We start from the raw sequence: 27209 nt of genomic DNA, 5'->3' as shown, positions 1-27209 counted from the left end.
AAGAACACAAACTCCTAAGATGAGACAAGAAAAAAAAATACTGATATTTGACTTAGTTAGTTCTTCTTTCTGACAGGAGATTAAAGCTGCCTGTGAGATTTCTTTGATGCTGACTCACTTAATTCATTTAGACATTGCCAGCCAAGCAGGCTACAACAAAGCAGGTCTATTTTAACAAGCTCACTCCTGGCTGTTCTAATAAAGAAAAATAATTGAATTGCTGATTTTGATTTTTTAAAAATGTATTCAGCATTTGAGTTTTTTGCTTCGCACACCAAAAAAAACATACAAATATTTATTGCATCATCTTCCCCACAGAATTCATTCTAGGTACCCCTTAGACTAGTGTAGCAATGAAATATCTTCCTTGAGATCAGTTTATTGTAATTGAACTTTTAAATTAAAACCTTAGAATCTTATTTGGAGCCAGCACCAATTCTAAGCACACAGATCTGCATGAATAAGTGACTACGTTGATGTTAAGCGTGTCTATAGTCAGTGGATTTTCTCAAGAGGCAGCTGTGGCAGCAAAGAGGGAGTCTGTCAAAGTGGGCAGCATAGAGAGAGCCACAGCGGCAGGCTGGCAGCCACAGACATGGTTTTATTCAACCTGAACATGTTTTTTTAAAAAGCTGAACCAACATTTAGAAAACAGAAGATTCCACATAAAAATTCAGACTTGCAATTCCCTTGAAAATGTATAAGAACTAGCAACAGGGAGCCTCATTCCGAATCAGCGGGAGCTGAGTCACAGCAGCCTCTTCCATTGCTCAGTCTATGCATATGGACTTCACGAAGCCAGCCTCATTTGTATTCCCTGCCTAACCTCCACCACTTGAGCATGAGACCACTAAAGCCGACAGTAAAGCAGAAAACAGAATTAAAAGACATATACTCACATCCCAAAGCTGGCACAAAGATAGTCTTTGTATTTGTAGATAAGCTAGCTCACATCCTATCTGCTGGTAGGACTGGCTGTGTACATCCACTAAATGGCAGCTCTCCATGGCTGGCCTATTGCATAGCAAGCTTGCTCAAGTGACAAATTACACTTTACTATAGAGTGGATGGTTTCTGTATCTTGTCTAGAGTGGGAGGGGAGAAGGTTATCATTAAAGTCATACCTAGGACTTAGAACTTTAGCTATGACCTAATTTGAACCTCACAATTGGGGTCAAGAGGTAGATATTTTACAGATTAGGAAGTCAAGTTAGGCAAAATAAAGCAACATACTTGATGATAAACAATTACTAAGTGGTAGGACCACTGTTCAAAGCCAGATCTTGTGATCAAAAACAAAATTTAAAAACCTGTTTTATCAGTTTTACCATAATTTTTAGACCTATTCCCCCTCTCTACAAAATGAGAAAGTATTAATCATTGGATTCTCAGTGGTATGCCTAATGTGGTAACCTAATGATATTTATAAAATGTTTGTGTTTCTATGGCATAATATTGGCTCATAATGCAACTATTTCAAGCTTTAAAAATGTAGAACTTTAAACAGAACCATTTTACCAATCTCCCAATGAGCAGTTATCTTTCCCTAGATCAGTTTGGCAGCAGCTGTAACAGAAACCCAATTAATAGTGACTCAAACACAGTAGAAATGTATTTCTCTTCACATATAGTCCAGGAGTAAGTCTACAGGTGGCATTGTGGGTCCAAGTGATCAGGTGCTAGGCTTTTTACTTGTTTCGCTGTCCTAGAGTGATGTTCTCATCACCCTTAGTATAAGACGGCTTGCCACCACGTTTGTAACTGTAGCACAGGTTGTAAGCACACATTATTTTTACTCAAAGCTCATTAACAAGAACTTAAACCATGCAGCCACACCTAGATGGAAGGGAGTCTAGGGAACATAGTCACTAGCTAGGGGGCCATGTATCCAGCTCAAATAGGTTTATGGTAGAGGAAACCATTACTGTGAGACAACTATATACCTTGAGTACATCCTTTAAAACTTACAGAAGGTACTACACCAAACAACACTTCTCCCTTCAGAGGTGAAAACACCTCTGTTTCTTGCAACCCAACTCTCCCCGTCTTTCCATTTTTAGATCATTGTTAAAGTCCTGAGCCAATTGAAAAGTCCTCCTTAAGTTAGATCTTACATCCACATTTAACTGCACATTTCTTGCCATTCTTTTTCAGTATTTCTCTCCCAACTTCATGAGTTTTCCTGCATTGTTCTCACTTGAGAATTACTATTTCCCTATGTTTCAACAAGTGTCAGTCTTCCTTTGGATTAATTCAAAATACAAATTTCTGATTACCTCCTGTGTGGAGGTAGAATGCTCATCTTAGGTGATGGGTGTGCAAATATATATTCAATGGTGTACTATTTTGACTAGAAAAAGACAAGACTGTTTATGTTTACATTTCTTAGCATCAGGTGTATGGAAGCATTTAACAAGTAGCAATCAGTGATAGCAACGCTCCTCACATTTTAACAGAATCATTGGGCATCCCATTAGGCAAGCAAAATTGCAACAGTTATCAACAATACTCATTTTGAGAATTTATCTGTAGAATCAATGCAGTCCTAATCAAAATCTTAGCAGGCTTTTTGGAGATATTGACAAGCTGATTCTAAAATTCAGATAGAAATGCAAAGGGCCAATAATAGCCAGGACAACCTGAAATAGAACAAAGGGGGAGGACAACCACTACCTGATTTCAAGTTTTATCATCAAGCTACAGTAATCAAGGCACTGTGGGGTCAAAAATAGACAAATAGTCACTGGAACTGAATCCAGAATCCAGAAATAGACCCACACATACATGGGCAACTGATTTCAACCATGGTGTCAAGGCAATTGAGTGGACAAAAAAATAGCCTTTTCAACAGGTGATGCTAAAACCATTGAACATGCATATGAAAGAAAATAAACTTTATCAATAGCTCACATATGCAAAAATCAACTCAAATTGGATCATAGACCTAAATGATCAAAACCATAATTCAAAGAACAAATTGATAAATAGACTTGGTCAAAATTTAAAACTACTCTTCTTTAAAAGACATGGTTAAAAGAATGAAGAGACAAGCCAACAGAAAATATTTGCACATTATTTATCTGGTAAAGCACTTGTATCTGGAATATAAGCGAATCCTCAATTTGTTAATAAAAAACAACCTAATTTAAAATGGGAATGAGTATGCAAAAGATTTAAACAGACACATCACCAAAATGTAAATAAGACAGTATACAAGCACGTGAAAAAATGCTCAACACCATTGGTCATTAGGGAAATGCAAATTAAAACCACAATGTGATATCATTACAAATTGATAAGAATGGTTAGAATTTAAAAGGCTGACCATGCCAAGTATTAGCAAGGATGTGGGGCAACTGCTGGTAAGAAGGTAAGATAAGGTGGTACAACCATTTTGGAAATGGTTGGGCAATTTCTTAAAAAGTTAAGCATACACCTACCACATAATCCAGCCATTCCACTCATGAGGATTTTTCCAAAAGAAATAAAAGCATATGTTCATACAAAAACTTGTACATAAGTGTGCATAGAATATTTATAATAACCACAAACCACAAACAACTCAAACATCCATGGACAGATGAGTGGCTAAACAAATTGTAGTAGATCCATAAAATGGAAGACTATTCAGTAATTTTAAAAAGTGCTATTGATAGATGCAAAGACTTTGATCAATTTCAAAATAATTATGCTGAGTAAAAGAAACCAAACAAGAAGAACACATATTATGAATCCATTTGTATAAAACTCTAGAAAATGCAAACTAATTCATAGTGACAGATTAGGTCAGTGGTTGCCTGGAGCAAAGTTACAAGGAGGAGTTTATTACAAAGGGACAGCAGGAAGGTTTGCTGTTGTTGTTTTGTACTTTTTGTATACAATACAGTAATTTAACACTTCTGTACATTACCCTGTGCTCATCACAAGTGCACTCCTTAATCCCCATCACCTATTTAACCCATGCCTCCACCCACCTCCCCTCTGGTAACCATTAGTTTGTTTTCCATAGTTAAGAGTCTCTTTCTTAGTTTACCCCTCTGTTCATTTGTTTTGTTTCTTAAATTCCATGGGAAGAAGGTTTTCTGAATGGTGGGAATGTTCTATATATGACAGTATCACACTATGTGTCAAAACTCACAGAATTGGATTGCCTCTATGATAGTTTAGGTTAAAATAAATGATCAATAAATGAATTGCTGGGACTTTTGTGTGTACAATGAAACAAAATCAATTTTTAATAGAAAATAATCTAAAATACTCCTGAATTTTCTCCACTTTTTCCCTTGACGCTGGCCTGTAACACAATACCAAAGTATAATTCAGGAAAGTTATATTTCAAGAGTTTAAAAGAGAGAGAGATCCAAGGGTAATGATCTTACTTGTTCTGAAGAAAACTTCTAATACCTAGAAGAGTGAGTGGATTGCTTAACCTAGGCAATTCCTCAATATTAGTTCTTACAACAATACTGGTGATAAGCACTAAACATCTGAGAGTTAAGTGCAAGAACCTGGAATGCAGACAGTACATATTCCCTATGCAAAATGAGAAGGCTAACCTGGACATATCCAATCTCCATTTCCTTAGAAATAATGGTCCACACCAAAAGACAAATGAACAAGCAAGTTCTAGCTCAATAGAACAATTTTGAAACTCCTAGCAAATTCTCCTTATGATGAAATACCAATAAACAAAACAGATAAAAGTGATAGATAGGTACTTATTCAGTTAAGTTTAAATTTTCACATTTTAGTAGAAAAATGCATATTATTGCTTACATTTAAGTCACCATCTGGGCTCTAGAATTAAGAACTGGTTCAATTATTTAGAAAACATTCACTGAAAACAGCTTATGTCAGGCACTATGATAGATGATAGAGATACATCAGTGAGCAAGAGAGATTCACAATTTCATTCAGTTAACTTCTGGCATAGTTTAGAATCTCTTCCAGAAAGCCTAGCCGCAGTGATTTTAGCCTTGACAGGGTCAAAATAAAAATAGCCAACCACCAATCTTCATCCTTCTCCCTCTCCCTCCCTCTCTCCCTCTCCCTCTCTCTCTCTCTTTCTCTCTCTCTCTCTCACACACACACACTCTCTCTCTCTCTCTCTTTCCCTCCATCTAGATATAGCTATAGATATTTAGATACAGATACACACACACACACACACACACACACACACACACACACACACCCTATGGCTGGCTTATGTCCCAATAAAATTGAAACTTTACTTAATACACCTAAACTACTCAACATCATCATTTAGCCTACCCTACCTAAACATGCTCAGGACACTTATGATGGCCTAGAGTTGGGCTAAGTCATGTAACACAAAGCCTATTTTATAACAAAGGGTTGAATATCTCATGTAGTTTATTGAATACTATACTGAAAGGAAAAAACAGAATGGTTCTATCAGTTGTTTACCCTCCTGATCACAGGGCTGACTAGAAGCTGTGGCTCACTGCCCCTGCCCAGCATTAGGAGAGATTATAGACTGCATATTCCTAGCCCAGGGCCCAGGTAAAGATCAAAATTCAAAATATGGTTTCTAATGAATGTGTATCACTTTCACATCATTGTAAAATCAAAAAATTGTAAGTTGAACCACTGTAAGTCGTGGACTATCTGCATATTTATATGTATTTTAGGGTTGCCAGATAAAATATAGAACTTCTACTCTAACTTGAGTTTCAGCTAAATTATGAATAAAATTTTAATATAAGTATGTCTCAATATTGCATGGGACATACTTACACTGAAATTTTAATTTATTGTTTAGCTGAAATCCAAATTTAACTGAATATCTTGGTTATTGTTTTGGGCTAAATCCGGCAATCCATTTATATTTATATTCTATATTTTATAGAATATATTTTATGTATTTTATACATACACACACACATATACACGTGTATATATATATATACACACATATATACACATGTATATATATAAAATATATATAAATATATATATTTAATATATATATTTTAGTATATATTTTAATATATATTATATATTTTTATTTTTATATATTTTAATATATATTAATATATTATATATATATATATATATATATATATATATATATATTGAGGTTACCAGATATCTTTATCTACAGAAACAGCCATAGATATATGATGTATGTCATGTCTGTTTTTAGGCAACTTCTTGCAGAAACTTCCAAGATGAACTATGTGCAAATTATCATCCTAGGTAATTAAACATAATGATCAGTGATTTAAAGTTATTTGGTATAAACCAATTAAGTAATGTAGGCCAATTACCAAAACTAATTATTTTTATTTATTTTTAATTATTTTTTTTATTTTTAAAAATTTAAATCCAAGTTAGTTAACTTATAGGATAATAATAATTTCAGGAATAGAATTTAGTGATTCATCACTTACATATAACACCCAGTGTCCATCCCAATAAGTGCCCTCCTTAATGTCCCTCACCCCCTTTAGCCCAACCCCCCCACCAAGCAGCCTGCCAGAAACCCTCAGTTTGTTCTCTGTATTTGAGTCCCTTATGGTTTGTCTCCCTGTTTTTATATTTATGCTTCCCTTCACTTATGTTCATCTGTTTTGTATCTTAAATTCCACATGTGAATGAAGTCATGATATTTATCTTTTTCTGACTTATTTCACTTAGCATAATACCCTCTAGTTCTATCAACGTTGCAAATGGCAAGATTTCATTCTTTTTGATCACTGGATAATATTCCATTGTATCTATATATGTCATCTTCTTTATCCATTCATCAGTCAATGGATATTGGGCTCTTTCCATACTTTGGCTATTGCCAACAGTGCTGCTATAAACATTCAAACGGGCACATGCACCCCAATCAGCATTCCCATATCCTTTGGATAAAAACCAAGTAGTGCAATCGCTAGGTCATAGGATAGCTCTATTTTTAATTTTTTGAGCAATCTCCATACGGTCTTCCAGAGTGGCTGCACCAGTTTGCATTACCACCAGCAGTGCAAAAAGAGATCCTCTTTCTCCACAACCTCACCAATATCTCTTGTTGCCTGAGTTGTTAATTTTAGCAACTCTCACAGGTGTGAGAACTGCATGAAATTGTGAATCTCTCTTGCTCACCAGTGTATGTCTGTCATAGTGCTTGACATAAGCTGTTTTCAGTGAATGTTTTCTAAATAATTGAATGAACCAGTTCTTAATTCTAGGGCCCAAAGGTGGTATCTCACTGTGGTTTTGATTTGTATTTCCCTGATAATGAGTGATGTTGAGCATCTTTTTGTGTGTCTGTTAGCCATCGGGAGGTCTTCTTCAGAAAAGTGTCTATTCAGGTCTTCTGCCCATTTCTTCACTGGATTATTTGTTTTTTGGGGTGTTGAGTTTGATAAGTTCTTCATAGATTTTGAAAACAAACCCTTTATTGGATGTGTCATTTGCAAATATCTTCTCCCATTCTGTATGTTGCCTCTTAGTTTTTTTTTATATTTATTTTTGAGAAAGAGAGTGTGAGCACAAAGAGGGGCAGAGAGGGAGACACAGAATCCAAAGCAATTTGCCTCTTAGTTTTACTGATCGTTTCCTTCTCCATGCAGAAACTTTTTATCTTGAGGAGGTCCCAATAGTTCATTTTTGCTTTTGTTTCCCTTGCCTCTGGAGAGGTGTTGAGTAAGAAGTTGCTGCAGCCAAGGTCAAAGAGGTTGTTGACTGCTTTCTCCTCTAGGATTTTGAGGGCTTCCTGTCTTTTTATTTTTTTTTTCAACGTTTATTTATTTTTGGGACAGAGAGAGACAAAGCATGAACGGGGGAGGGGCAGAGAGAGAGGGAGACACAGAATCGGAAACAGGCTCCAGGCTCTGAGCCATCAGCCCAGAGACTGACGCGGGGCTCGAACTCACGGACCGCGAGATCGTGACCTGGCTGAAGTCGGACGCTTAACCGACTGTGCCACCCAGGCGCCCCGAGGGCTTCCTGTCTTAATCTTTAGGTCTTTCATCCATTTTATGTTTATCTTTGTGTATGGTATAGGAAAGCAGTCCAAGTTCATTCTTGTGCATGTTGCTGTCCAGTTTTCCCAACACCATTGGCTGAAGAGACTGTCTTTGTTCCATTGGCTATTCTTTCCTGCTTTAGCTGTACATTTGTTGGTCCATTTCTGCGTTCTCTATTCTGTCTCATTGATCTATGTGTCTGTTCTTGTGCCAGTACCATACTGTCTTGATGATTACCGCTTTGTAACACAGCTTGGAGTCCAGAATTGTGATGCCTCTGGCTTTGGTTTTCTTTTTCAGGATTGCTTTGGCTATTTGGGGTCTTTTCTGGTTTCATACAAATTTTAGGATTGTCTGTTCTAGCTCTGTGAAGAATGTTGGTGTTATTTTGGTAGGTATAAGATTAGGTTGTGTATTTGAGACCTTTCCTCCTTCTTTAGGAAGGCCTAGAATGCGATATACTTCCCTCTTATGACTGCCTTTGCTGCATCCCAGAGGTCTTGAGCTGTTGTGTTTTCATTTTCATTGGCTTCCATGTACTTTCTTATTTCCTCTTTAATTTCTTGGTTAACCCATTCATTCTTTAGTAGGATGCTCTGTTAATCTCGAAGTACATGATCTTTCCAAATTTTTCCTCATGGTTGATTTCAAGTTTCATGGCATTGTGGTCTGAAAATATGCAAGGTATGATCTTATCTTCGTACTTATTGAGGGCTGATATGTGACCAAATATGTTATCTATTCTGGAGAATGTTGCATGTGCACTCAAGAAGAATGTGTATTCTGGTGTTTTAGGATGAAATGTTCTGAATCTGTTAAGTCCATCTGGTCCAGTGTGTCATTCAAAGCCATTGTTTTCTTGATTTTCTACTTAGATGATCTGTCTATTGTTGTAAGTGGGATATTGAAGTCCCTTATTAGTATGGTATTATTATCAATGAGTTTCTTTATGCTTATGATAAATTGATTTAGATTTGGGTGTTTCACATTGAGGGCATAAATATTTACAATGGTTAGATCTTGGTGGATAGACCGCTTAATTATTATATCATGCCCTTCTTCATCTCTTATTACAGACTTTATTTTAAAACCTAGTTTGCATGGCTACTATAGCTTTCTTTTGATAGATGATAGATGTTTCTCCATCACCTTACTTTGAATCTACAAGTGTCTTTGGGTCTAAAATGAGTCTCCTGTAAGCAGCAAATAGATGAGTCTTGTTTTCTTATCCATTCTGATGCCCTATGTCTTTTGATTGGAGGATTAGCCCACTGACATTTAGACTGAGTACTGAATTTAGCACCATTGTGTTGCCTGTTGAGTTGGTGTTTCTGGTGATGTTCTCTGGTCCTTTCTAGTCTTCATTGCTTTTGGTCTTTTTTGCTGTTTTGTCTTTTCTCCACTCAAAGGGTCCCCCTTAAGACTTCTTGCAGGGCTGGTATACTGGTCATGAACTCCTTTAGTTTTTGTTTGTCTGGGAAACTATCTCTCATTCTATTTTGAGACACAACCTTGCTGGATATAGAATTCTTGACTATATATTTTTCTGATTCAGCACGTTGACCATATCTGACCACTCCTTTCTGACCTGCCAAGTTTTTATGGATAGGTCTGCTGTGAACCTGATCTGTCTTTCCTTATAGGTCAAGGACTTTTCCCCCATTGCTGCTTTCACAATTCTTTCCTTGTCTGTGTATTTTGTGAATTTTATTAGGGTATGCCTTGGTGATACCTGGTTTTTGTTGAATCTAATGGGAGTTCTCTGTGTTTCTTGGATTTTGATGTCTGTGTTCTTTCCCAGATTAGGAAAGTTTTCTGCTAGAATTTGCTCACATAAACCTTCTGTCCCTTTCTCTCTTCATCTTCTGGGACTCCTATGATTCAGATGTGTTTCCTTTTATGTAAATTAAACCATTACAATTGGAAATAGTGAGCTATCAGACCAGTTTTCTCTGAGGCTACTGACAGTTCAAGAGAACAAAACATTAGCATGTATCAGAGGGGTTCATACAAAAAATGAGAAAAGTCACTAAGCTACCAGGTAAATAAGAAAAACATCTCCCTGTTTTACCCTACTAAAATTAACATCTTTTATACTAAGAAGGGATTCTAGGAAACGATTGCCATTACCCACCTGTCTATTCTCAACTCCAGGCTACAGACCTATTTTGACCTGCTATCCTGACCATTGCAGAGCTGGGTGTTAACATGGCTTTGGGCTCTGAGGACATCCAGAGAAAGACCCAGAGTGAGGCTTTCCTTTAGGGCTGGGCAAGAGCTGGACATCTGCATCAGACTGCCCAGGACAAGGATTAGAAAGAAGTTTTGGAAAAAACTTGTCCCCCAGGGATCTTCTTACCATGGAAAAAAGATCATTATATGACCCACATTAAGGGGTCAGAATTCCCCACTAAATAAGCCAAGCAAGTGCTGAGTGACTGTGCTGGTCCTCCCATTCTGGAGTCTGAAGGTAAGAGGAGAGATTGGGATCCTGGTGTCTTCTTTTGGTAGCTAACCTAGATACTGGCAACCTGACAACCCTTGCACTATCAGCCAATGTGGGACTGCCACCGTCCATTACTTGCTGTACTGCCACAAGTTGGGTAACCAGCCCAGAACAAGGTAATGATCTAAAAACCCAGCTAAAGGGCCCAGAAGCCAGAGAAAGAATGATCAGTCAGGAAAAATGCAACTTTCCTGGTAGAAAAAAACTGCTCTAAGAGAAAGATAGAAGAAAAGGTGTTCAGGAAGACTCAAATGAAGCACACCACATACACCTGCACCCACATTATCTGGAGCTAAAACAAGTCCTAATTTCCCTATGAAAAAATTCAGCACATGAATAGAAGATGATTATAGGGTCCAAAAAGAATGACCTAGAAGACTACAGAAGAAATAGTTCCACACACAGTCATGTGAAATCATGAAAGGGCAGGTAAGACAATCTGAAGATAGATTTTGTAGATATAACATCTCATAGGAATTCCTGATATATAGATTATTGGATTGGTGACAAAAAATTTCTTGAGCCAAAGAAAGATTAGAATCTGCAGACTGAAGGAAATTGCTGACCGTTAGGCACTGGTGAGAAAAGGACATGTACCTGGGTATACTCAGGTGAATTCCTGGCCCCCCCACTCCCAAAATGATAATAATTGGCAAGCATAAAAAGCAAGTTATCTACATGAAATATGATAGTACAGAAAAAAAGACAACAAATTGTTATTGTAAGAATTAATGCACCAGAACTAACGGTAAAGTAGAAATATGTACACTAACAAGGGAAGAAATAGCATGAGGAAGAAGTGATTAAACCAGCAAAAATAAGGAAAAAGACAATATTTTTTTAAAAGTGGACAAAAAGGATAAAATGAAATAGATTATTACATTAAATATCAGTGGACCAATGTCTTCCATTAAAGTCAGAGATTGCCATATTGGTTAATACAAAACCCAACTGCAAACTTAAAGCAGTAAAGAAAGGTTAAAGATAAAGGGATACACAAAAATATCAAACTAATGCAAATGAAAAGTAAGTTAAGAGTGATATTTAGATCTGATAAGGTTGATGTGCTATATGGTAAAATTTGCATTTTTGAGATTAATAATTTTAATAAATTGGAGAATGAAGGAACAAGACTAGCTAGAGGAGAAACTTCTGAACCACCCCAACTTCAGGAGGTGAGTTTTGGTGTTTATCAAATTAAAATGGAGAACATTTGTTTTAAAACTTTGTTAGTTCAAGGAAATAAGCAAAATCAAATAGTATTTAATTTGGTGTGATCCTTGGGAACTTTAACATCACCTGAAAACTTGTTAGTAATTAGATTTTAGGGCCCCACCCTGGACTCCTAAAAACTCTGGCCTGCAGATAATTCTGATGACATTGAAGTTAAACACCCATCAAGATCATTAGGCTACTTTCTATAAAATTATTTTCTAACAAAAATGATTATTTAATGATATAACACCTCGTAATAGCCGTACCAAAACTTCAGTCAGCGTCACAATACGGCAGCTAAAAAACATTAAGCAAAAATTCTTGGAAATGTAAAGAGAATTAATAAAACTACAACTAGATAGACTTTAATAGAGGTCTTCCAAAATTGGATACACCTAGAAGACAAGTCAGTAATTTTATAGGATATATGTAGAACTTGAAATCCTTTTTAGAGAATATATCTTTTCTCCCATAGGTTCATAAATATTTTTTAAAAAAATCAGTCATGTTATTTGGCCAAAGAGAAAAGCTTCACAAATCAAAGTTTCAAAAAATATATACAGAAAAAGACTTTCAAGTTATCTTCCTTGACCACACCCCAATAAAATTATAGAAGTTTTGGTTTTCAGAAAGTTAATCCATGAATCAAAAATAAAAAGTGAAATTACAAACTGTTGAGAAAGCAATTAGTGAACAGCAAAATCTAGACCCTGAATTCGTTAAGTATCTTTATTATTAAAGAGAAAAGCAGAAAGACAAAGAAAACTTGTACTCATTTATCAGAAATTAGGAAATGGATAAGAAACAAAGAATTAAAGTAAAAGCTGAAGTAAACCAGAAAAAACAAACTGAAATAAGGCAGATAAAGGATAAATAAATCCAAAAGTTGAAAAAAATTTAAGACCAATAAAACAGATAAACTGTGACCTTGATTAAAGGAGAGAGTGCACATGTTAGCACACATAGGCGTGCACTTGGAAAAACATGCAGGATTAAAAACGAGAAGGAGACAAACCACAGATCCAGGCATGATTAAAAGAATTATAAGAGATTACTGCTTGCAAGTCAATGGCTACAAATTTGAAAACACAGAGGAAGTGAATGATTTCCTAACAAAATATAAATTACTTAAATTGCCAATCACTGCAGAAGATGTCGGGCTGGTGATTAAGAATCTATCATGGATAAAGGCCCAAAGACCAGATGGGTTTAATTTTTAAATAACAGATGATTCCAATGTTTAAACATTTCCAGGCCATGGAAAAGGGGAGGGAAAAAAATCCCAATTTTATGAAGTCAGATTAATTTTAATTTCAAAGCCTAATATTTTTAAAAATGCTAGACCCATCTCACTTAAAATTGAAGATACAAAAATTTTGACTGAAGTATTAGCAAATAAAATGCAGCTTGCTTCTGTCTTAGATCCAGGTTCCCTGGATAGACTCTGAGGTACAAATATGCATGCCAAAGGTTTTTGGGGCTAGTGCTCTCAGGAACACCTTTAGGAAAGTGAGTGGTGGCAGGTGGGGTAGGGACAGAAGGTGAACCCCAGTTCAGTTGCAACAGTGGCTTCAGCCTCACCCACGGAGCGCTCTGAACCAGCCATGGAGGGCAGATAGCCCCCAAAGGAGAAACTCTGCTGAGAGCTGTCAGCAACCCAACACTCCAGACAGCTGGGTGAGGGAAGGAATGCCTCCTGCTGATAGCCACAAGGGAGCAGGACACCACGGCCGCTCACGAGACTCAAGTAACTAGAGTTTCAAGGATACGATATGAACAAGTAGAGTGTATTCCTTTTTTTTTTTTTTCTTTTTAAAAGTGTATTCATTTGAGAGAACGAGTCAGGGGAGGGGCAGAGAGAGAGGGAGAAAGAGAGGATCCCAAGCAGGCTCCACACTGTCAGCGCAGAGCCCAACTTGGGGCAGGAAATCACTAACCATGAAATCATGACCTGAACCAAAGTCAAGAGTCAAATGTTTAACCAACTGAGCCACCCAGGCACCCCGTTAGAGTGCATTCCTGATTATAAGTGTGGTTTGATTTCAAGAAACCTGTCATCATTGTTCTTTGCATCAACAAACTTTTAAAAATTGCAAGAAGATCACACAATTATTAGATGCTGAAAACACATTTAATTCATCAGCCATTTATGATGCGTCTAGTTTTACATATTGCAGATTTGCGAACATATCATATTCAGATTTATGTGCGTGTAATCTTTTCTTTTTCTTTCTTGGCTTTCCCTCTACATCTCCACCCACATCAACCCCAGTACAGTAAGCAGAAAATAACTATAATATGCTGGCTCTGAGTGGATATAGATTTAAACTTGTCCTAGATTTGTTTCAGGGACGAGCATCCTTGCTCTATCAGGTTTGCTTTTACATAGGCATGTGCTAGAGAATTTTTATCTAATTAAAAACGTCTATCTCCAAAGCCACTCTCTAGCTGTGCGTTGAGCACACCACCAATGGTATTCCCTGAAGTTAATTGACTCTGCCAGGATATAAATAAAAATAAGTAAAAGCTAGAAAAATCTTCAATGTGTGACCATATGTCCAAACAGAAAGCACATATCTTCGTGGAACTATAGGTGTAAAAGTAAATCATCACCTAGTTGTCAGAGAATTAAATCAGATCCATTTAGAAATTCTCAATCTACCTTTATCAATGGCAAATATTCCCCCAACAAATACCCCCTAACCGTAAGAGATTTACAAAAAAAGACTCACATAGGAAAAAAATGTGCAGACTGTAGGTCTCTTGCAGATACACAACACACATCAAAAATTAATCTGGATCCTTACCTTTGCAGATTTCATCTGGGGGCTTTATAGGTGGAGAATCTCAATCACTGGAAGAGCAGGTAAGACTTAAAAAGCACATCTGGGTTCAAAGATTGTTAGAACCATAGCTTGTCACCTATAGAATTCACTAACTCTGGAGGCTTAACCACTCTAGGCACAGCTCAGAGGCATACTCTCTGAAAGAGCAAGAATGGCTCAGGCTCTGTGTTTGGCTCCCTGATACCCGTTTGCACACGCCCCAGCCCAGGTGTGGATCCTTAGGATCACCAGCTGAAATTAGGAAGCACAATTGCTTTCCCCTGCTTGTCATGCACAAACCAGGACAATCTCAAACCAAAAGAATTTTTAGAGGCTGCTCATTCCCAGAATAAGTTTTCTAGATTTGATTCTAAATGTTTTCTGGTCTGTCCAGGGTCAAGATGATTTTCTCCTTGTAGGCAGAGCTTCATGGAAATCCTAATGATAATAGAAGTTTTCTTGATAAGTATTTTATCAGGGCCCAACTGAATTTCAAGTTTAATATATGCGAGCTAAGTCATCTTAAAATATTGATCTCAAAATAGAAGTGAGATGCCCATTGTGATCTCAGTACTTCAAGCCTGGTGACGAACACTCCTTTTCCTCTGGATAGGGGCTGAATGAGTGCCACTAAGATTATCTTCTACAGTTTTCCTTTTTCAGTGTTGCCAATTCTAACTAATCCCCCTTCAAATCAGTTCATTCTTTTTTACATATGTAGAGCTAAATTCATATCTGCTGGGAAATTTTTAGTATGTTGCTGGTAACTTGATCCTTTTCTTAGTATTGATACAACATAAAAACAGAAAAAAAAACAAACCTAAAACTGAGTCTAGATTATATAATGTTTCAGATAATATTTTCTTTAAAGAAATTTTAAAAATCAAGAAGAAAAACAGGTCGTCCTTTTTTTATTCTTTGTTTGCTTGTTTTTACATAAAAGAAAGACCTAGCAAAAGTAGATAGGAACCACTTATTTCAAGCAGTTGAGGTCTTCATCCTACTGGATACAGAACTGGACTGGACCAGTCCTCTGGACCCTTTCCCAGCTCTATATACATGGCTCATGTGACAAAAGATACTTGTTCACATATCATTCTTCCACTGACAGTGAGAACATTTGTGAAACAATGTAAATAATTCTGAAGTGCAACAGATTTCCAATTCTTTATAAGAAACAGATTTTTTTTTTGGACTAGAGATAATTAATTTCATATTTTCCATCCATTTCAGTGCTACTTTCCCAAGCCTTTATTTCTTTTCATTTTAATTCTCCACAAATTCCTTGCTGGAAATCTACAATTACATTTAACTACACAGAGGTAGTTAGATGGTGCATGCATAAATTTCATGTTTTAATTATTCTTTCATCCTTTTGTTAAATCAGAGTAATATGTATCTATTCAACTGGTCTAAAAACCAAGGTCAATTTAGTTAAGCTGTAATGTTAAAACAACCCAAATCACGTTGTATTGAATCCATCTTGCTAACAACATGATTACTTTTTGTCTTTATTTTATTCCTTAAAACAAACACAAACGAAAAAAAAAACAAAACAAAAACAAAAAACCCACCTCGCAATGTCAATCAGAATAATGGATAATGGATAATGGATAATGTTCTTTTCATTCAACACTCATTCCTTTCACCTACCCTGGACATATAAAGGATTTCTTTTTGACAGCGCTGGAATTTGTATATAGGAGGAACCTATGGACAGTACTCTGCTTAGAACTGCGAATGGGGAAAAGCAAACATTCTGTTTTTCTTAGTTGTATGTTAACTGAAAATGAGTTTGTGGGAGTGCTTAAGATTATGGTGGAAGGTGTTGAAAAAAGAGAGACCTTACCCAGGTGATAGATGAGCCACAAGTCAAGACTCCTACAGAGGAATCATGTCACATTTTGAAGTGAGACCACCAGGATAGAACATAACTAGAGTCCAGAGTCACAGCCAGGTAAAGGGAAATGGAATGCATGGAGTATGGTTGATGGCAACCACAGGGTTCCATTAAATACCTTTAAATAAGGCACATCCTTTTGCCAGATATTGATTGTCCATTAATGCTACAGCTGAGTACCACCAGGGGCGATTCCATAATTAAGTCGTCCTAAGCCTCAGGAGTGAGAAATATATGTACTTTGAGTTCCTCTGTAACATTTTCCTGAGGATCTGCCAGGAAACTAATGTGTTACAGGGTCCTTCCTCAATTTCTAGTTATGATATACAAACCTTTGTACGGTTTCCAAGGGGTCTACCTCAAGTCATGTCAGTTAATTGGCAACACGATAGAAAGCTTCCAATGGAAGAGAGAAATGAAGAGAAAATATGCCCTTTCTGTGTCCCTTTTTTAATATGGTTTTCCTTCAGGGTGATAACTCCATTATAAAGATGTTGAGATTTTGCTGCTTTCCTTTGGCTTTGCTGGAAGATTTCTCTTGCAATGTGTTCACACAGCTGTAGCCTGGAAAGTATGTCATGTATTCTTACCTGCCTTTCCCTATCTTTTAAGAGGCAGGGATATAGGGGAACATGTTCTGAGACTGAAAATCAGAAGAACTAATTACCAGTCCTACTTCTATTATTTTTTAAATGTGTAACTTAAAACAAGTCACTTTACAACTCTAAGCTCCATTTATAAAGTGGAAGAGTTACTAATACTCTCGTTTTTTTTTTCAACTTGGAGGGGTGGGGTACTGGAATCCTTATTAGCAAGTATATTTTTATTCAATAACCCTAACAAACAAAACAGATCAAAGTGGAATTAATTTGAAGTGGGGAAACGGTGGGTGGTATGTGGATCCCTATCTACTTCTGCTGCGTTAGCCCCTGAGTCACTTCGCTGAGACTGAGAACCCATCTGAAAAGCACAAATCTAGATGAGCCTTTCCAGATCTCTCCACTCGGATGCAGAACATCTGGCTCAATTTCAATTAGTGTGTATAATGTCAGAGAAAGGAAAGTCAGGAAGTAAAAGCCTTGAAAAATATAAAAAAGAAAAACATGTTTTTTTCCTAACAGCAGAAAATAGACTTCACATCTCTGTAGGAGTGTTTGTTAATTAGGCTTGATTTCCCATTACATTTCCAGGTCATCTTTTGGGTTTGGATCTGTGAGGCTAGCTTTAGAGTGGAGACCCTCCTTCAATGTTGAATACAAGGATGCTTTCTCCCTATAGACTTGGGCTTGCCCCCTTTCCCACACCCTGATCAGTGAAGGAGAGACCCATACAAATAAACCAAGCCTCACCCCCACCTGCCAATTCATCTTGTAGCACCAGAAACTGTCATCCAGAATCCAGCGGCCTAGCTAACTCTGCAGTGCCCCTGTGTCTCCATAGGTCCTCTCTATGGCCAGCCAAAGAAAGGGACAGCAACAATGTAAGAATGCTCTGGTACAAAGAAAATAACTTAAAAGGTAATAATTATTCTCATTTCTTGAGCATTAACTATCTGGAAGTTATTATGCTAAGAGCTTTCTTACTATACACGTAATAAAACATATGCAAGGCACCCTGTAAGGCAGGTTTCCTTTATCACCTCCTCACAGGTGAATAAACTGAGACTCAAGAGGTTTTTTTTAATGTTAATTTATTTTTGAGAGAGAGAGAGAGACACACACAGAGTGTGAGTGGAGGAGGGGCAGAAAGAGAGGGAAACAGAATCTGAAGCAGGCTCCAGGTTCTAAGCTGTCAGCACAGAGCCCAACCCAGAGTTTGAACCCACAAACCATGAGATCATGACCTGAGCTGAAGTCAGACACTTAACCGACTCAGCCACCCAGGCGCCCTGAGACTCAAGAGTTTTTAAAGTCACAAATATAATATCTAGCACACCACAATGAGCCCTAAGCAACTGTAGTCTCCTTTCCCTGCACTGGAGCTATGCTTGGGACGCCAACCTGCTTAGCTAAAACCCAGAGATCCCGACAGACCTTTGCAGCCTTGGATGACTGGTCTCCTGATCTCTTCCATGGTGTGGCTAACAAGTTGGTCACAGGGAGACCATCAACCAAATATAGGCCGTTTATTCATAAAATGATCTAACATTTAAAGTACCACTAGCTGTTTAGAAAATATTTTACAGCACTATGATGGAAGGTAATTTAAATTATGGAAGCAATCATTTAATCACTGCAATTAGCCAAATGATTACCTATTTAGCTAATTATCTTTTAATTATGTAATTAAAAAATTAAACATTATATTATTCTAGCCAATGCCAAATTCTTTTTTATAATTTCCCAATGAAAAGTATAATTTACTATATGGTACAATGTAATTTCCTACAGAAATTAAGTTTCATTTTATTTTAATTACAAGGTAAATCTTCTCATAACTACCATGACCTGTACATAACAACCAATGAGAGAACTTGGCCTTTCAGGAAACTGTAGTTCATAAAGGCTAAAACAAAAGCAGCTGGGTTTTTTCAGACATGTTAAGAACGTGCTGACTTTCTGGGGCTCCTGGTTGGCTCAGTTGGTTAAGCATTGGACTCTTGATATCTGCTCAGATTGTGATCTCTCAGTTGTGAGATCGAGCCCCGTGATGGGCTCTGTGCTGTATGTGGGACCTACTTGGGATTCTCTCTCTCTTCCCCTCCCCCACTTGCCCATGGAGCACTCTCTCTCTCTCACTTCTCTCTCTCTCAATAAATAAATAAACATCATTACAAAAAGAAAGTGCTTACTTTCCATACAAAAAGATGATAGCATCAACCTACCAGTGGTTATCAACTAGCTGCACATTCAAATTCTCTGTGGAGCTAAAATGACAAAAACACCTCATGCCCAGGGGTCACCCCCAGGGACTCTGATTTAATTGGCCTAAGGTGAGGCCCACCAGATTATTTAAATCTCTGAAGGTGATCCTGATGTGCAGCCAGGGTTGGGAACCACCGAGAAAGTAATTTTAGTTTGTGCTCCCTGTAGTGGTGTTCATTTGTTTGTTTGGGGGACAGGGAGGGTGGATATTGGTAAACAGTCAAGCACCATTTTGTTGGGCAGGTAGGAGCAGTTGGGCAGCGTTTCAAGGATGAATGTAAAAGAGCCAAACAACCCAATCTGACTGAAGGTTTATAACCTAGAGAATTAGGAGTTTGCAATTATAGAAAGGTGAGAACACAGGATACAGCCCAAGATTCTAGATAGCCACACTCAGTTGCTACATAATCCAGTATCATTTTTCAGGCACTTGTAAATAGTCAGATAATTTATCTGCTGTAGGGACTATGCACCTTGAATCCAAAAGTAAAACTTACGTGAGTTAGTAGACTCCTTGAAAAATTCTTGGCCAAAGTAAACCTATGAGTATATTCAATAGCCATAGTAGAAAACTGTGATTCCATTCAATTCATTTCAGTATACAAATACCTACTTCACACCTCCCAGGCCCTGGAAATGATGATTCCATGATCACAAAGTTGAATGATAGGTAGTTTCTGCCCCAGGGGGCTCACAATCTGGTGGTATCCTATACTTTCTGACATTGTCTGGAGAATAGATGGAGGAGCCTTGGCTACAATGGGTTCTGAGTGAAACAACAAGCAAAGTTAGGAGGCTGTCTTCAGACACCAAAGATGTTTCTATGGGGGAAGCTCAACGATCACATCGTTCCACATGCTAAATAGTTAAGTTAACCAACCCCAGCAGCCCCCAAAGCATGTGTGTATGAAACCTGAGCACAGAGCTCAAAAGGAGACATACATGAGTTTGTTCGTTTTTAAAATAGCTTTTTGAGGCATAACTGACAATCAACTAACTGCACATATTTGAAATGTGCAATTTGAGAAGTCTGACTCCTGTGAAACCATCACATTTAACATAATAAACATCTCCACCATCCCCAAAAGTTTCCTCTTGCAACTTTGTAATCCCTGCCTCTACCCCTCTCTCTGTTCTGAAGCAACCACTTAATTTTCTATCACTATTTATATGATTAGTTTGTATTTTTTTAGAATCTTATGTAAATGGACTGATACAGTACATACTACTCTTTTCTTGTCTGCGTTATCACCCAGCATGATTCTTTTGAGATTCACCCAATGTTGATGGGCTGCTGAAAAGTTCATTTCTTTCTATTGCTGAATAGTAGTTCATTGTATGTGTAGACCACGATTTATTTATTTATTCACCTGTTGATGGGTACTTTGAATATTACAAATAAAGCGACTATGCATGTTCACATCTTTGTAAGGACACATGCTTTCTTTTACCTTGAATAAATAAGAGGAAAATGACTAGTTCTGTGATAGATGGAGATTTAATTTTTTAAGAAACTGACAAACTATTGTCTATAGTAGTTATACCATTTTACACTCCCAGCTGTTCATGAGAGTTCCAGTTTCTCTGCACCCTTGCTAACAGTGGACATGGTCAATTTTTTTTTTTAATTTTGTACATTTTAATAGGTGTGCAGTGGTTCCCCAAGGACCAATGATGCTGAGTGTCTTTTCATGTGCTTAGTAGCTATCACCAATATTCTTTGGTGAAACGTCTATTCAAGTCTTTCAACATTTTTTATGAGGTTGTCATTTTCTTATTGTTGAATTTTGAGAGTTCCACATGTATATACTGGACACACATCCTTTATCAGGAATATAATTTTCAAATATTTTTTCCCAGCTTGTGGATTATCTTTTTCTTTTCTTTTTTTTTTTTTTTATTAAATTTTTTTTTCAACATTTTTGTTTTATTTTTGGGACAGAGAGAGACAGAGCATGAACGGGGGAGGGGCAGAGAGAGAGGGAGACACAGAATCGGAAACAGGCTCCAGGCTCTGAGCCATCAGCCCAGAGCCTGACGCGGGGCTCGAAGTCCCGGACCGTGAGATCGTGACCTGGCTGAAGTCGGACACTTAACTGACTGCGCCACCTAGGCGCCCCATCTCTTTATTTTCTTAATGGTGTCTTTTGAAAAGCAAACATTTTTAATTTTGATGAAGTCTAAAATACCAACATTTAACATACGATAATTTTGGTGTCATACCACAGTTTTGATCACTGAAACTTTAGAATAAGTCATGTAATCAGGTAGTATTAGTCCTCCATCTTTGTTCTTTTTAAAAATTATTTTGGCAATTTCTAGATCCTTTACCTTGATTTGAGACCTTCTTTTTTAACATACATGTTTAGTTTTATAAATTTTCTATTTACATATTGCTTTAAAGGTACTCCACAAATTTTGATATGTTGTGTTTTCATTTTCAATCAGTTCAAAACACATTCTCATGTTCTTTTTGATTTCTTCCACCTATGGATTATTGATGCCAGACAAGTATCTGCAGATTTTTCATACATCTTTCTGTTATTGACTTCTAATTTAATTCCATTGTAATCAGAGAACATATTTTATGGGGCCTGCATGCTTTTAAATTTATTGAGACATTTTTATTACACAGAATATAATACTTTAGTAAAAGTTCTGTGTGCAACTTGAAAAATATATATTTTGCTTTTGTTGGATGCAGTGATCTATAAATTTCCCTGCATATGTTTTATTGTCCATTTATTATTAAGTTTTGAGATCAGTTATAAAAACCAATTAAGATTGCCATCTCTTTTAGAAAAATGTGATAAAATGATTTACAAGAAATATATATTTGGTCATTCAGATGATATTTGGTCAGCCCTAAAGGAGAGGGCTGCTAACCAGGAGGACTGACCATGTGATTAGTAGGTCGGGACTTTTAGTCCCACTCCCTGATTTCTGGGGAGGAGAGAGGTGTTGGAGGGTGAATTAGCCTATGGATGATGATTTAGTCAATCATGGCTATGTAATGAGGCCTCCATAAAAACCCAAGAGGACAGTTTTTTTTCAATTTTTTTTTGAGGCAGCTTTCATGCATTGAGAACCAGAATGCTTCAATGTGCCACCAGGCTGGACCCCAAACTCCACGAGGACAGAAGCTCTTTTGCTAGGGACCTCACCTTAGCTATCTCTTTATCTGGTTGTTGATTCATATCTTTCAGTCTGTCCTTTAATAAACTGGTAAATGTAAGTTAAGTGTTTTCTTGATCTGAGTGAACCTCTCTAGCAAATTATTCAAGCCTAAGGAGGAGGTCACTGAGGCAACAGCCTGGGATTTGCAGCTGGCATCTGAAGCATGAGGGGAGCATCTCATAGGACTGAATTCTTAACCTGTGGAATCTGATGCTATCTACAGGGAGATAGTATCAGAATTGAGTTGAATTCTTAGATACCCTGCTGGTGTCTGAGAATTGCTTGGTGTTGAGGGGCCAGCCCCACCACTACATTAGAATGGGGTCCAGGAACCTAAAAGGAAAGAAAAAAGAATTTTACATTGTGGACTTAAGACTCAAGCAGTCTAAGTGCAGAACAATGCATATTCTTATCCACCATCCTAAGCATCCCCCATATTTAATTATGAAGAAAACACTAGAAATATCTGAAGTAAAAAAAAAAGTTATGTAATAGTCTATTTAATATTATTTCACACTTAATTTTTTAAAAATTTCTTCTTGCACAAGGAGTGGAAGAATACATTACAAATTATCTCTAGGTGATAAAATTGTGGGTGATTCTAATTTTCTTTGTAATGTTTTCTCTCTCTTTTCTTTTTTTTTTTTAACAAAGAGCATATATTTTACAATAAGAAAATTTCAAAGTATTTTAAAGAAAAAGTCCTATGTCACATGAATATAGGTTCATCAATTATGTACCAAGTTTACCAGCAGAGGCTAAATTCATGTCTAACCTTATTCCTCATATAATTCAAAAAAGATTACAAATATTGGAAGATGGGCAACTTCATCCCAAAACACAAATTCATAACCAGAAAAGGCAGGATATATGTAAATTATTCTTGGCTCTCAGGTGTGATGATCTTTAAAGCTAGACTCAGAATCTACCATAGCTAGGAAGCACATGAAAAGACACACACTTAAGAGTCTTGCTTGAAGCTTTTTAAAAGTATAATAATAATAATAATAATAATAATAATAATAAACAACTTTGTAAGTCAATGGAGCATCACACTTATCCCTGCTCTTTTAGCAGCATTCTGCTATACCTTGGGAAGGGACCCCACCACTGATTATGCCCTTGACTCAAATGAGCACAGAGACACTTTTCAATTAAGACCTTGAGTTACATTAAATGACCAACCCTGACACAAAATAATTGAAATAAACAAAATAAGCTGAAATTATTTTAATTGACTGGCTATTTCATTCATTTATTCACCCTCCTAACAAATTTTTATCGGCTCCTAGTAGTCATTGAGTTAGAAACTAACTCAAGAAATGGTCTTGGCTAATTGCAAGAAAATGCGATACTTGACTAGATTTTTGCCTGTTAAAACTCTTTCCTTCTTTTTTTTTTGTCATTATATTCTAGATACCCTCACTTTAAAGAAATCATTAAGCAAATGCAATACTTAACAAATACAGATGTTAGAATTTCATGCTAAAGAATCACCAGGTCCCACCTTGCTTGCTCCCCAGGCTTCCAAAATTTCACTAGCCACAAGTTACTCTACAGGGATGCTTGCTATACTAGCTGCTAGCTACATCTTTGAATCCAGTTTGGTACCCTACTATATGGGTGCTCTGTTCATGCTCAAATAGGGATTATAGGGAAAGTTCTCAGAGAGCTTTTACTTCTGCTTTGATTCTAAAGAAAATCCCAGTTCTACCATCATATGACTTCTCTGAGGCTTAATTTTGTCATCTGAAAATGAAGCAATAGAAGCAGAGGTTCTCCAGGTCGCTTCCAGCTCTAACATTCTCTGACTAGACCACACTAGGATAAGGTCACAGGTATGAAAAGCCAGCATTGTCATCCCTGCTTCTCTATTTATGCCTTTGCAATCTCTTCTACTTCACCTTGTTGCGTTTCCTCTATGCTTCAACTAACAGTGCCCAGCACCAAGGCTTCTCTCTCCCTCGATATTGGTAATTTTACTAAGGATTTTAGATTGAGGAGCAAAATACTATTCTCAAACCATTAGAGAGATTATATTTTCTGATAGCTTGGAACCCCTCAGACTTAGCACACTTACTTAAAACTGGCTGAAATTGACTACACACACTTTCATAGTCCTGTCCTTGCAATAGTTGTGTTTTCCTACAAAAATATTAGCCCATGTATAATCATTCCCTTCCTCTGATGAAGAAGGTTTGTCTTATTTTTAACAAATGAGTGCTTTCACAGCCAGTTATACCTTTTCTATTTCCAACTTCATTTATTTTTTCCTCTGAATTTCCTTTTTTTTTAAAGTTTATTTATTTTGAGAAAGAGACAGAGAGAGAGAGAGCACGCAAGTGGATGAGGGGCAGAGAGAGAAGGAGAGAGAGAATCCCAAGCAGGCTCCTCACTGCCATTGCAGAGCCTGACCCTGGGCTCAATCTCCCCAACCGTGAGATCATAACCTGAGCCGAAATCAAGAGTCAGACACAACTGACTGAGGCAGCCAGGTGCCCATCTCTGAATTTCTTAATAAGAAAACATTTCTTAAACACTTCTTTGGATTTGGGAATCCCCTTGTTTGGTCCTTTCCTTTCTTTTCTTCTAGATTCAATGCTATTTTTCCCAAATAAAGATACTACTGTAGGGATATATAGGAATCAATTATTATACAAATTATCTTATATATTATTATTTGATATTAAATATACATCTGTTTTCAAACATCACAAACTGACCTGGGGACTCTTTTTTACACACAAATACCACTATCAACACGGCAAGGCAGAACTTATGATTGGAAACATAAAGATGGAAGGATATTGCTTGCCCCACCCCCTGCAAAAAAACCACTACACATCAAAATCACACAATTAGTCTGAGTTTACAGGGGGTATCACAGTTTTCCTAAAATATCAGAATGATTATCAGTGGGAAATGGATAGATATGTTTATGTTGGCACCAGAGATTACAGTTATGACAAATGGATTGAAGTTAAAGTCATGTTTTTTAAAGTATAAGTAATATTTCCATTAACTGTTATATGGAAACTATTTTATAGGCCCTTCAAGCATAAGGTGTCAGGATTTGAATTTGATGACTTTCCACTTTGAGGTTCTTTTATTCTGCTCCAGAATGATTTGAAGCTGGTAATGACATCTGTTAGTGTTTGGTGAATTGTTTAATAGCTTGATTTTAGAGTGTAACATAAATAGGCTTTCTGATCTAAGAGTCCAAGCCTCAAGGAAATAAGAATGTATTTAAATGAATTCTTAAACCAAATAACAAATAGGTAGTCTATGTGATTTAATCTTAATATTTTTGTCAACATAAACACACAGCTTGATATTTAAAGAAAATATGGCTTTGTTCACATGTTGCTTGAGAAATTGAAAATGGGTTAAGGTTTAGCTTCAGATCTGAATTTGCCCAAGGTACATTATTCAGCAACTCAGAGACCTGATTAAAGAGCCTAGAGCTGTTCACAGCTGGGCTGGAAAGACCAGTTCTTGATAGTTTCTTACTTCAAAAACTGTGCTATAAAAACTCAGCTTCTTAGATATACATTCTCTAAATAATATAGAGCCTTAAAGAGGTTCCTCAGGTAACCTACTCCATTTTGATGTCCTGTTCCATGAAAGTAAATCTCCTAGACATTAAGATAATAGACTGATCTTACTAATTAGGTAAACAAAATAAATCTTAAAATAGAACCTAAATGCACAAAAAGTGCATAAACATTAAAACATCAAGAGTCAACACTCCCATCACTTCCTCCATGAAGCTCAAGTAATCACCAAAAGCCTACAGGGAATTTCCAACATTTAATTTTTCTGACCTCCAAAAACAGCAGTTTCACAGTCTAACCTGATATGAAGTGGGAATACAAGCAGCAGGTGAATAATTTAAACTAGTTGCTCAGAGTACATTTTTCCAGTTGGAAGAAAATTATCATAGGATTGGACATAGTTTCTAGATGCAACATGATCTTTTCAGATTATGACTGAAAGGGGGAAAAATAGAGATTGAAAGAAATGGTAGTTAGAGGATTACCTGGGGAAGAAGAAGAATCAGGTAGGTGAGGAGAGCCAAGCCCCGACAGCAGGTCACTCTGATGTAGGCAATGATCTTGTGATGCAGCTTGCAAGAGAAGGTGGGACAGACCCTAAATGTAGTATTCAGACAGCTGAAGGCCAAAGGCTTTTCAAAATCTGGAAGAACCAGGAGCACCTGGGCGGCTCAGTCAGTTGGGTGTCCAACTTTGGCTCAGGTCATGATGTCGTGGTTGGTGGATTCAAGCCCCGAGTTGGGCTCTGTGCTGACAGCTCAGAGCCTGGAGCCTGCTTCGGATTCTGTGTCTCCCTCTCTCTCTCTCTCTGTCCCGCCCCTACTTGTGCTCTGTCTCTTTCTCTCAAAAATGAATAAACATTAAAAAAAAATTTTTTTTAATCTGGAAGAACCGTAAGCAAGAGAAATAAAAGGTCTTCCTGAGGCTATAAAATCAAAGCAAAGTGATGACCATTGAAGTTAGTAGGAATGCTATTTAACTTACATGTCACTTTTATCATTATTTTGATTTTAAGCTAACATAACTTTATTAAAAGGTTTTTATTAGAATTAAATGAAATCACGTAAAGAACCTTGCATTGATCACTGCTGAGAAGTATCAGTTCACTTCACACTCTCTCCTGGCTTCTCAGATCTTGTTAAGTGAGGGAAACGTATTAAAACATAGCCTAGAATGATTACTCAAA

Source organism: Prionailurus bengalensis, chromosome B2 (genome assembly GCF_016509475.1).
Source record: "Prionailurus bengalensis isolate Pbe53 chromosome B2, Fcat_Pben_1.1_paternal_pri, whole genome shotgun sequence".
In the NCBI taxonomy this organism is placed as follows: Eukaryota; Metazoa; Chordata; class Mammalia; order Carnivora; family Felidae; genus Prionailurus; species Prionailurus bengalensis.
The sequence above is the reverse complement of the archived record's forward strand: the minus strand, read 5'-3'. Positions refer to the sequence as shown.